This window comes from Diadema antillarum, unplaced genomic scaffold, assembly GCF_040938485.1.
Source record: "Diadema antillarum isolate AM-2024a unplaced genomic scaffold, OU_Dant_1.0 scf00000027, whole genome shotgun sequence".
In the NCBI taxonomy this organism is placed as follows: domain Eukaryota; kingdom Metazoa; phylum Echinodermata; class Echinoidea; order Diadematoida; family Diadematidae; genus Diadema; species Diadema antillarum.
Genome location: NW_027270916.1, coordinates 751,906 through 765,892, shown reverse-complemented (window position 1 = coordinate 765,892; position 13,987 = coordinate 751,906). Strand labels below are relative to the sequence as shown.

The following is a 13,987-nucleotide window of genomic DNA, read 5'->3' as shown; positions in this document are numbered from 1 at the left end:
ACATTTTTTTGGCGAGATAATTGAGCAAACCTCTTATGAAATATGAAAGAGCATGAAATTCCATGAGGAATTCAACATTTAATTGATGAAAATTGGTTTGAAATGGCTGAGATATCCAAAACAGAGCAATTCTAATAAAGTGTGGGACCCACACTTTTATTACGATTTGCTTTGTTTTACTTTGTTTTTGGATGTTTCTGTTATTCCAAACCCGATTTTCATCAAATTAAGTTTGAATTCCTCTAAAAATGGTATGCTCTGTACTATTTCATAAGTGTTTTCTTGGTATCTCACAAAAAGTTAAAAGCCTAATTCTCATCTCCACCAATACTGTACCATCCCTTTAACATTACAGAGAAATAAAAGCAGTTAACAGAAGCATTCAGGTACAGCAGATGAACACACACCATACATGACCAGTCATGGTCAACAGGAGCCACAAGCTTGCTGGCATAATTACCAAAACATAATAATGTGAAATTTTGATTCTTTGGCTCCTCGGGAATCTTTAAAACTTTTGTCTATTATTAGCTGAAATTTCAAGATGGAGTATTTACTGAAAGAGTATAACACACAATCAACAAAAGCATTTTTTGACATGTTCATCTTGACTACAGCCTGAACGAGGGCTTTGCATTTTGAGTTCAAAATCCTTACCCCATTGCAACTGCTTGAAGCTGATTCATTGTTGATGATGTACACATACATGTACAGAAATATATTACTATTCCAAGTCAAAGATATGATGGCTCCTATGCTTAAATGATAAATCTTTCTATTGAAACAATTCATGGATTTAAGCACTGTTGACTTTAACACTAAATAACAGCCGTCATGGTGGCTGGCCAAATGTAATCTCTATACAACAGTTGGGAATGTGTAATGGCACAATACATACTCTTACTAACAGCTAAAACGACCTTCAATATTCATAGAGTAATAGGCATTGCGTCACATTCATAATAGATCTTTCTTGCTCATTTCAAGTCAAGATCAATGTTACATCTTTTTTTCCTCCTTAATTTGTACGAACCGGCATTTAAAATATGGAAAACCTTGCACTTATCATGTTTGCATAATACCGCACCATAAGCCTACGTACTTTGTTGTTGTTGAAAGAGTAATCTTTCTATTATCTAAATCCACATTTTTTTTTTTTTTTTTTGGGGGGGGGGGGGGGGGTGGCCCCTGGGGCCAACAGGGGGGAGCATTGTGCTTATTTGAACAAATTGAAATCTAATCATACCCCTGGGAATCTAATACCCCTGGGGATGCTAGCTGCCAAGATTGGAGAAAATCCATGAAGAAGTGAAGTGAGTGAAGCGCTTAAGCAGCTCCTCTGTCACCTGTGTGTCAAAATCTGTGATTTTTTAGTGTCTTTATTGAAATGTGATTTTCTACTATGGCAATAGGATGAAATACATAACCCATGGATTACAGATCATGGGTTTCTTCAAGAAGAAGATGAAAATGCACAAATTAGGCCACCATTCCCCTCCCCCTCCCCATGGCACCAAAGGGGGGGGGGGGCACCCCTTGATCTGCCATAAACAAACATGACACAAACTCTCAATGTACTATCTCTCATAGTATTAACTTAGTCTTATCACTTATGGTTCTAGAGAAGAGTTCTTAATTTATTTATTTATTTTTTTTTGGGGGGGCGGGGGTGGGTCCCCGAGGTGTTCCCCTTAGGGGTGAGCATGGTGCCCATTTGAATGATTATGGATTAAAAGAGCTTAATCATTTTTTACATCCATTGTATATAATTACATTACTCACCAAAGTTGCTTAAAGAAGCGTTGATGGCAGGACCAAAAGGTGGACCAGATGCGACCTGTTGATGTGTGTTTGTGCGGCCAAGGGCAATATTCAAAGACCTCTGAAGCTCTTTCCTTGATACAACAATGAAAAGAAAATACTTTTGACATATACAATATGCACCCTGTGCACTTTCTGATGGTAATGGAGTACATGGAGGTATAAGAACTTTTCAATTTTTCAGGAGGTAGAGTCTTATACTCATGTATATGCCATCAACAGTCCAAGTATAGCATGATAAATGTATACTGTACCTGGAAAAGTAGAGTTATCTTTAACTAGAAATGTCGCTATGGCTACTGGTACGCCTCTGCCATAATACATGGTTCTCCTACTAGGTCTAAATACAATGTCTTGACAATGTGTGATGACAGTTTCACATGATTGCGCATAATATTAAAATTACAGGTTGGTCACAAATGTGTTGAAATGTTCACTTTCTTTGAATGAATGGCTATACAGTCTAAGAGTGCAGGTATTTGAGGATTTTGACTTGACTTTTGACCCTTTTATAAGTTTAAGCATTGAGCAATTTTCAGAGGTATGGAGAAAAAATATCATTTCAGTATTACACAGTAAAGTTTCAGCATTCAACCCAGCCTTTGACCCTTGATCTTTGACCCTATGACACTGAAATTCCCAAGAGGATCACTGTCACAGGTTGAACATGCATAAATATGTACTAAGTTTATCATGGCGCCTTGAGTCACTTTGATAGAGATATGGAGGAAGGAAGAAGGGAAATTTAGTACTTTCACTTGACCTTTGACCTTTTAACCTTTGATCTTTTGCCAGAAAACTTCTAAGAGAATCTCCATTGGGTGATACATGTATACATGTATAAAGTTTCAAGAAAAATCCTGCAGGCATTGCATAAATATGAGGGAAATAGTGAAATTTGAGAGGTGACCTTGACCTTTGACCCCATGACCTTTGGCCCATAACACCCCCCCCCCCCCTCTCAAAAAACAAAAAAAAAAAAAAAAAAAAATTCCCTGGAAAATCACTGCCAGTTAGGACATGTGGGGAGCTGCAGCCCCCCTGGTTCTGCGGTCACTGTATCTTACAGTCCATAACTTTATAATATCTTGACGTTAACACATGTACCTCTTATCTTTCCTTTTTCTATTTCTACTTTCCAAAACAACTCATGCCTTCCCAGTGGTTAACAGGGACGATTTTGAAGTTTTTCTCTCACCATTTCTGGACTACATTTTGTATTCTATTAGCTTCTCTTCAACATTCCTTCATTTATAGAAGGCCTAAGCTTTTCAGGACTACACTTTTATTTATCATTTGTCTCTCCCACAGCTTCTTCCCATTGGAGTCTTTTTTTTTAATGATCCAATTCCCCCTTCCTTTTTCTTAAATTTTTTATTTTTGATTTCGCATCTCCAGTCTCCATTCTCAAGTGCTACTGCTATTGTTTTCTCTTGCTTTTTGTTAACCATCTTTTGGAAGTTCTTATCTTCGTCACTTCTCTCTCTCCATGATTATCTGACCTCCTTCCCCTCCTCCTCCCTCTCTGGTTCATTTTCCTCCTCCCACTGAACTTCTGAACCCTTACCTGATTCAAATTGTCACTCTATTCTTCCTTACAACCTTCCCTGTCTCCATTAGAGGAACCTTAACTTCAGGCTCAATGCTGCCCTTTGCCTTCCTTACACTCTCCTTATGTCGCATCCCATCATCAATCTCCTCTTTCGTGGGTCTTTTGCTAAATAAACAGTGCATTGTATGTTCAAGGGCTACATACACATGGTGACACCACGAACCTCTTTTCCTTATCTACATCCATGCAAACTTTTAAACACAACGATTATTGGAGTCTGCCATCAAAATCTGTGACACTCACCAAATGTGAGTGGCAGTGTCATACATTTTGACTTGGTCTGGAGTCAACGTGGCCTCTACGGTGATGAACTTGGCCTGTTGAAAAGCTGAGTTGCACGAGAGACATACATGCCAGATGCTTTCATCTCCATTGCAAGCATTTCAGCAGCACCTGCAGCAGGAAAGATAATGTACAACTCAATTTTGTAGGCATCCATGGCATTAGCAATACAATGTTTTAACCTGAAAATATGGGGGGGGGGGGCTTTTAGGCCCCCTTCATATAATTCCGATCACATTGTAATACAAAAAATGTTACACTACTGTTTCATGACTTGCCCCCTCCACATAAACTTTGATCATGCTGTATTAAATGCAAGAAACAGTTTATACTGCTGTTTCATGACTTTTTCATATCAGGCCAAGTAAAACTAGAACTATCACTCAATGTGATTAATACGCCCCCCCCCCTCCCCCCCCAACACGGAGGGAGTCTACATGTACCTCAACTAGCAATGAATACTTTGTATGCTTTTTATTGAAAAAAACAAACAATTACCATGACAATGTATTGTTCAACATTGAATTAATAAATTTTGCTCACTGATAGTCACATGTGCCATATCTCAAGTCAAATGCTCAAAAACCTAACTGAGTAAAGTAAATAAATCAGCAATTTCTATGATTTTCATAAAAAGTATGCTGTTACCCAAGGTAACACACATGTTTGGCATTAAGAAAAAAAATGAAGTTTGCACAACTATGTATCATAGGCATAGCTTGTCACATGTGCCAAATTTCAAGTCAAATGCTCAAAAGTTGAGGGAGTTGGCTGAATTCATATTATCGCATAATTTTCATTCAAAATATGCTTTTACCATGGCAACACATTTTTCAACAACGACGAAAGATAAATTTTGCACATCTAGGTAATACGGTGGTCACATGTGCCAAATTTGAGCCAAATGCTCGAAAACTGATAGAGTTAGTGGAACCAAAATTTTTGAATGATTTTCATTCAAACTAGAACTATCACTCAATGTGATTAATACCCCCACCTTACACTAAGGGAGTTAGCTCAACCAGGAAATACTGAAATTATTGAAAAAAGATGTTGTTAGCATGGCAAAGTATTGTTCAACAATGAATAAATGTATATTTTGCTCACTGATAGTCACATGTGCCACATCTTAAGTCAAGTGCTCAAAACCTGAGTGAGTAAGATAAATAAATGGGCAATTTCTATGATTGCTACTAAAATATGCTATAACCATGGCAACACAATGTCTGACATTAACAAGAAATGAAGTTTGCGCAACTATATATCATAGCTGTCACATGTCCCAAACTTCAAGCCAAATGTTCAAAGACTGAGGGAGAGTTAACTAAATTCACAGTATTTTTGTATGATTTTCATTCAAAATATGCTGTTACCATGGCAATGCATTGTTCAACAATGACATAAGAATAAATTTACACATGTATGTTCTATGGCAGTCACATGTGCCAAATTGCAAGCCAAATGCTCAAAGACTCAGGGAGTGTTAAATCCACTGTTTTTTGTATGATTTTTCATTCAAAATATGCTGCTACCATGGCAATGCATTGTTCAACAATGATGACTGATTAAGTTTGCATATCTACATACCATAGCGGTCACATGTGCCAAATTTCAAGCCAAATGCTCAGACTGAGGGAGTCAGCTGAATCCACAATATTTTTGTATGATTTTTTATTCAAAATATGCTGTTACCATGGCAACCATCCACTACCAACAACCGACAAATGCAAACTACAATCAACGCTATCATGTCAAGATCTTTTTTTTTTTTCCTTTGGAGGACAGACTGATGTCAAAACTCCCCTTTCCTCACTTTTCTTCCTCCAGTATCACTTTCTGCAGTGGCAGCAAGAAAGGGAAACAAAAACAAAAACATTAAGGATGGGATTTTCCACACTTGCATTCACATATGGATGGGCTGTGCAAGGGAAATTTTAAAAAATGAAAAAAATGCACAAGGACCTTCCTTTCTGAATATTTTCATACCCTATCAGAGCAATTTTGACAAGATTATTTTTTTGAAAAAAAAAGGGTTTGAGTGTACATCATGAGATTCATGTATGACACCACCCAATCAGGGCATCCCTGCGATATTCCCGACTACATTGTCTTGCGATGACTTCTGTACCATGGGGGCGCTGCTAGCACAAAAATGAGCACACCAAAACATGTATATGTACTACTTTAACCCTAATCAGGCTGGGGGGGGGGGGCAGAATCCGCCCCCCCTCGACGTTTCGCGCAATATCTTCGCAGCGCGATAAGCTCCTGCCGCGATGTTTCATGACTTTTTTCTTTCAAGTATCGCGCAACTCTTGAGACCAAAATTGTTGCGCCCGCGCGTACCGTTTTGACGTGACGCCCGTTCGAAAAAAATTTGTCAACCCCAAAATTGCTCCAAAACGTGATTTTGTGTACAAATCCAATGCAAATTGTGTTTTTTCAATTAATTCACATAAAAATTCATATCTTGACTTAGAATGGACGAAATTAATTTATTTTAGCATAATAAAGCGTCGAAAAATGTCTGTGACAAATTTTGGCCAAAGAACAAACAAAAACAAAAGGTCAAAAAACAAACAAAAACAAAAGGTCGAAAAACAAAGAAATACATAAGAAATTCAAAAAAACAATCAAATACATAAGAAATTAATTTCGATACAGATTTTTTTTTTATCCTATGTCTCAGGAGAATGATACAAGAAACATTTTTAAAAAGAAATTAGCTTAATTAGAGCATTAATAAGTGATTTAGAGCCAAAAACTGATTTTATGCATAAATTACAATAATTAATTAATATAAGATATAAGAAAAATTTTTCGGAGAAAGCAACCAAAGATTTTGATAGTATACGTCGCGGGCGTCGCGTGTGCCGATTTTCTGCGCGATCACGCGTTCCATAGGTGAGATCTGAAGGGGGGGCGGAATCCGCCCCCCCAGATATAGCATAGCCAAAAAAGCCCAGCCTGATTAGGGTTAAAGCTTCATGATGATATCTTGAGCCAATTCTGAGATATGATGGAAAAAGGGTAATCTTAGCATTTTTACTTAACCTTTGACCTCATGCCCCCCTCCCCCCCCCCCCAAAAAAAAAAAAAGAAGAAAAAAGCTGGAGAACATCTTCAGGCATAGATGTGAGGGGGGGGGGGGGAGGAGTGAAATTTTGAGAAATTGACCTACACATGACTACATGACCCAAAAAGTCCCAAATAGAATCAGTCAGGCAGTACATGCTCCTGTACTAAGTTTCATGAAGATATTTTCAACCACTTTAGAGATATGGGAAAAAAGTGCAAGTTTTTAATTTTACTTGACCTTTGACCCCACGGCCCAAAATTTTCCCTAGAGAACCTTTATCTGGTATAAAAACATATGTATACACCAAGTTTTAAGAAAATCCGTTCAGGCTTTGCATATGTATGGTGGAAATATAGTAAAATTTTGAAAATTTGACCATGACCTTTGACCTTGAGCATGTGCACCCAAAAGTTAATAGGCACAACTTTGTCCACTCTCTTTTCACTGAAGAAAAGAATCCACTCAAGAAGTAAAAAAAAAAAATAATGTTTTTTTTTTAATTTCAGTATGCACCTGCCTTAAAGTTTAAACACTAATTATAGAGCACCTTTAAATTGACAAAATATAAGAGTAAAACTTTGTAATATTTGCAATATCTAAATAACTAATAACATCTCACACCATACCTAGACCTCGCTTGGTGATTGTGTCCAGGAAGTGCTCAAATGTCCTGAAGGTTGCACCATCACCCCACAGGCCTAGTCTCTCCATAAAGGCCTACAAAGCAGAAGTCAAAGATACAGTATAAACTGATATTCCACAATGCTTTTCTTCATGGCACTCTCGTATCACACAACACTATGATATGGAAGAAGCTGCATTAAACACCAATATCATCTATTTATGAGCAAGATTTGTCGAACAATGTAGCACATCAAAAAGATGACAAAAACAAAAATTTTGGTTGTATATGAGAACGTTAGTCACTCACTACTGATTACATATAATTGTAGCTCATAAGACAACATGTAACAGATTGAGGAGTTAGAATGCACACATAAAAAGCTGGACTACATTCTGAGTTCTGGCAAGGATTCCTTGAGCTGCTTTGTCAATACAATGGCATACTCTCCCTATTCTCTCTGACCTCTCTCTCTCAGCTTACATTAATGTTGTGATCTCTTTCGAGTCAAAATATACCTGTCACAATATACATAAAATAATGTAAGAATCAAAGCTGACTGACTAGATTAACTTTAAAAGCTTACAACTACTTTGCATGCACCTAATTGTCAATCAAGATACAATATCATGCCTGTCTTACCATATTTTTCACATCAGTCACTCCAGTTGCACTGCAATAAACCACCCTTGCAAGTGGCAGCATTCTACCAAGATAAGAATGATGTACAATCATAGATACATTGTACTGATGCTTCATGTATGCTTTGATATGAAAAAAGAGATTCAATTTTATACTGCTTAGGTGTGTTAGAGTAGTCCTGCACACGCATCTGAATAAGCACATAATGTTTGATTATGCATGAGAACTATGTAATTTTTATCTAATTTTCCAAGAGAAAGTCACATGCATGAAATTATAGTGTGAACAAGGAAGTAGCAGTTCAATATACCATTAACATGATACACGTAGTATGCAATCTTTCATTGCTGGAAAGAGTCCATTTTGCTTGGCAAAGTGAATACCTAAGGACATCACTATTTCTGTGCAAGCCTTTCATTATATTACACTATACAACTTGGCTGTGAGATGATAAAACAATGTATCTATTTGGTGCTTCTTTTCCAGTAGATTGAGTTTAAAATTTTGCAAAAGTATAGCTCATTTTGTGTTTTGCTTTGACATTTTATATCTTGCCTTAAAAGGACCAACATTATCAATAATTCCTGACTGCAAATTGATTTTCACTAGGCCTTTATTTTTGGAATAAAATCAAATTGTATGTTGTTTTACCGCATGAAATAAAATGGGATCACCTTTCATTTGACATATCACGGTGGCTTCATTTTTGGGGTAAGACAGATAGGATTTGGACAGGACATTACTTAAATGATTATGTCATAATTTATAAAAGAACTAATTTTCACCAAAATGTGAGATACACGATCATGTCACCCCCATGGACGATATGGTAAATCAACGTACTGCATGTATATGTGTTGTTTTGGCAAAATTTATGACGGACTAGTGTCCAGAAGGGGGGCTAGCATATTGCTGCTCACATTTGCTTTGCAAACAAAATTCTGGCATTCCCATTGGGTGAAGGTATCGTAGCTCAGGAACTGGGTGTATTCTGATTTCAAGATTTGATAAAGTGTTAGATTACACTAAAACATATTGAAATTTGTGCTTATTTCAATTTTCCAAACCTATCAACATAATTTGTTTTGCCATCTAAAGGTTGAACTTGAAAAAGAGTAACAGCATAATATATGACTTGCAATCCAAACAATGGTTAAAACAATTACCTTTGTATAGATGTCACTGCCATTGCTACTTTGGTGCTGTTTTTCTCTTTCCCCTATGAAATACAAGTGTTTTGAAATCATTAACAATCTTGTCATGTATATTTGTTAGACTGCGATTTACAAGCAGTTTCATAGCATTGCATGATTTTCTTCTCTTTAACAAAACCTCTAACTGTCCCCTTGGAAGATGTGTCGATCACGGACGATTATCATGATTTCTCGTTCACGTATAAGCTTATGTTCCACACTCTTGGTTCGAGGACACCTATTGCTACAACTACTACATGGTTAAAGGCGCAGTCTCTTTCGCCGGAGCCATACGTTTGGACGGTAAAGTTTTGAAGCCCACAAGATGCAAAACAAAAATAGTTCTTCTTTTAATTGTTTTCTTCAATTGAGGTAATGCCACTTTCGTTCAGGTATAAATCACATTGTCATGTAAACACACACACACACGCTATTTTCCTTTGTTTTGTATTGCACTCTTCATTGCTTTTACTGCTGGAAAATTTTACAGTCTTGTAGCTGTAGGAGCTCTCCCAACTGATCATGTTATCTAATGACAACAAGATTAGACATAGCAATCTTGGTTATGCAAATAAGGGTCAAAGTTTATATTTGAAAAAGCCAATATCAAAGTCAAGATGATCTTTAAAACACTTTATTGTCATGTTTCAATGTGTCAAGGACCACTTGGTAAATACAGTGTATACTCAGAAAGCCTCAGGCTGTTAATCGACTTAGGCCTACTCGCACATGCAGACACATGCACAAGATCTCCAAATGGTTTGCATGATAGAAACATATTTGATCTAAATTATGAAGGTACGAAAAAGAATTCGACTTCACAAACATCATCTCAATATAACTTCAAGTCGCTATATCACATTGTTTTCGTTGTCGATCATGGGTGACCAATATCTCCCAGGCATATTACCTACAAACTCATCTACGTGATGAGTTTCATATCTCTTATTTTTATGGCAAGTCAGGTGCTATTCACAAATTCAAAGACACACAAAAATATTGACTCTGATCATAACATGAACGTGATGCTCATGTAAATATTTCTCCATTTAGTAATGTGCTCCAAGATCATGAATTTAACCACTCGCAAAATCGTCGAGAAGTCCTGATTCACGAAAAAATTAGACTTGCTAAATATATGGCATATATAGTAGCTTAAATTCGTTTCTCCCCTTCTTTTTTTTTTTCCTTTGGGTTTTTTTTCCTTTGGTTTTTTTATTTTCCTTTGGATTTTTTTTTCCGCTTGTGATATTTTTATTGTTATGCTAAGATGTTATGAATCTTGAAAATCAATAAAAAACATAAATAGATAACAAAACTTAATGCACTTGAGTAATTTTCAAGGTATGGATAAAACAAAAAATGTAATTTCATCATGAAGCAACAAGAATATTAGAATTTTTTGCCTAACCTTAGACCCTTGACTTTTGATCCAAATCAGTACAAGCATTATATATAAACTATAAAGTTTCATGAAGATAACTTGAGCCATTTCTGAGATATGGAAAAAGTGAAATTTTAGCATTTTTCCTTGACCTTTTTATCTATGATTTTTGATCCCATGACCCAAAACATTTCCTCGTGAATCTCTACATGGTAATACATGTATACACTATTAAAGTTTAATGAAAATAAATTCAGGCATTACAGAGACATGGGGAAATATTGACAATTTAAGAACTTGAATTTGACCTTTGACCTTGAGTGTGTACACCCGAAAGTTGATAGGCATAGCTTCATCCACTCATACATACGCCTAGTTGCATTTGGATACCTCTGCGTTTAAGTTATGCTATCCACAAAATCAATTACAGATAAAAGGATGAACAGACAACCTGAAAACATAAGGCCTATGGCAACAGTCCGTAGTGGAGGCATAAACTGAAACGCAAAGAGATTTCATCTTGAATTACTTAAACCTGTACTGAGAGTAAAACGATAGGAATAAGGTTAAAAGAAAGATATTATTCAGAGGGGTGAAGGTTCAGGTGCGAGTTTCTTCACTATGGAATAGAGAATAAGGTTGTCCTAAAAAATGCTACAAGGTTATAAGCAAAGACTGTTATGCCCTGAATTCATGTGTTGCTATGGCGACTGGAATGCCTCCGCCATATTGCAGGGTTCTCCCAGTAGGTCTAGTAAGAGTACATCATTTGTAGAGGGAGACAAAGTGAAGAAACTCGCACCTGAACCTTAACCCCTCTAAATAATACATTTCTATCATTTAATATGCCTTGTCCGCCTTGGACTACTTAACATAACAATGTCAGAATTTCGGAGCTTGAGTATTTGTTCCATGTTAATCGTGTCACTGTCGGCAACCAGGGACAGCCCAGTGGTAGTGTCGCTGCCCAGAAAGTAGTAGATGACAGGTTCGAGTCCCACTGGTTCCTTTTTTTTTGACATGTTTGTTTCATTTACAGATCAGCAGTCGCAATCTCAACAAATTTCATTTGTAGAGGGAGACAAAGTGAAGAAACTCGCACCTGAACCTCAACCCCTCTGAATAATATCTTTCTTTCATTTGGTATTCCTTGTCCGCCTTGGACTACTTAACATAACAATGTCAGAATTTCGGAGCTTGGGTATTTGTTCCATGTTAATTGTGTCACTGCCTGCCAACCAGGGACAGCCTGGTAGTAGTGTCGCTGCCCAGAAAGCAGTAGATGACAGGTTCGAGTCCCACTGGTTCCTTTTTTTTCCCCAACATGTTTGTTAATTTACAGATCAGCAGTTGTGATCTTAACAAATTTCATTTGTAGAGGGAGACAAAGTGAAGAAACTCGCATCTGAACCTTCACCCCTCTGAATAATATCTTTCTTTCAAGAGTACATCTTGACAATGCTAGATACAATTTCAAGTAATTGGCAAAAACTTGAAATGCCACGTTTGTCATGACTCTGTAGAGGATTACTTTCCTTGACTAGCTTTCATTTAGATGGATTCAGACCAAATTGTTTAAGAGAGCAAGTTTGGGAATTTGAGCATTTTTACCTGACCTTTGACCCTTGCCCTTTGACCCCATGGCACACAATTCTTCAAGGATAATCACTAACTGGTTACATTGATTCTCATGACAATGCTTAGAGCTATTTTCGAAATAACAGAAAAAATTGAGATCATTCTAAACGTTTTCACTTGACCTTTTACCCCATGCCAAAATCTTTCCAAACAGAATCATTGTGCAGAAATGCATGTATTACCTAGTTTGATTAAGTTTATGCATTGAGTAATCTCCAAGGTATGGCAAAAAAGTTTAATTTCAGTATTAGATAGTATTATTTTAACATTTTGATCTGACCTTTGACCCTTTACCTTTGACTCTAAAATTCTTGAGAGAATCATTGTCAGGCAGTACATGCATATGTACCGAGTTTCATGAAGAAACCTTGAGCATTTTCAAGGTATGAAAAATGAGTAAAATTTTAGCATTTTCACTCGATCTAAGACCTTTGATCCCATGGCCCAGAACTATCCCTACAGAACTTTTTCTAGAGAAATTCCCTTTCAGGACCAAGGTTTAATACAACATGTAGATTTCAAGTTATCTTGAGATATATTTGTATGGCCAAGTTCTACATGTATATAGATGCACATCATTTTTGAGCACATTTGCCGAAACAGTTCCCGAGATTAAACCAAGGGAAAATTGTGTGTGCGAGTGTGTGAGTGTTTGTTGGTGTAGCAAGATCACTTGCTGTATAATTAAAGAGACGACTTTGACAAGAGCAAAATCAAACCATGGGAACTAGGTGTCTTAAGAGCCATCTTTACCTTTATATTTTAGTTTGTATAATATCAACTTTGAAACAAATTCGCAATATCAAGATGGCCATGTCTCAGCTTGCTGTTATTATGAATATGTGATTAGTTGGTATATAAATACTGACTGCTTGTAAGGATGGTGGTGGAAATTATCACTCCCAAGGTGCTTTTCATACCGACCCTTCCATCATTCTGAGGCCTTGGCCAAGAGGTGATAGAAGGGGCAGTATGAAAACATCAAGGGAGTGATAATTTCCACCATTATCTGAATACAGAGCAGTCTATATTGGTTTTAAAAACCTCATTGTAATTGACTACATCTAATAAGCTATCTATACCTCTAGGAGTAGACTCTAGATCTAGTACAAGTAGAACTAAACCTTACAGGAAATGAGATTAAGAGAAAAGCGAATTGTGTAGGCTGCGGACGCCGCCCACAAGTATATTGTGCACAAATGTTGCGGAGAGGTTACGTATTCTATCGGATGGTTTTGACTTTCTTTGATTTGACCTTAGGTCAAGTTATAGAAATTTAAAACCCTGAGGCAATGGTAGGGAGAAATTTGCCATGTCACATGATATAATTTTGACAAATCAGAGATACGAATCTTCATATGAGGTCGACACAATGTCATTCTGAGGAATGCTATGTCAGATACACAATATGCTGATAGTAAATCACTGAAAAGAGTTCAAAGGGCATATGGTCTCTTCTGAAGTCAGGTTAAACTCAATCTATAAAGCAATACTCACAGGTATGAAATGCTTGGCTTTGTGGCATTCATCAAAGATCAGACATCCATCAAATCTGTCTCCACCACACCAATCAATCAGCTGCTGTAAGCGACTCTGACGTCCACCAACTACAAAGACACATATCATAATACTTTGCTCTGTGTGATAGTTTTCTTTCTTAAAGACCTAGTCATGAAATATCAGCATGTCAAAATACAAAACAAAATGCCAAGTG

General features: G+C 36.9%; 1 pseudogene; it reads right to left on the bottom strand.

The window, feature by feature from the left end:
- LOC139735347 (uncharacterized) overlaps positions 1 to 13,987 on the bottom strand; it is a 133,163-nt pseudogene that overhangs the window by 71,679 nt on the left and 47,497 nt on the right.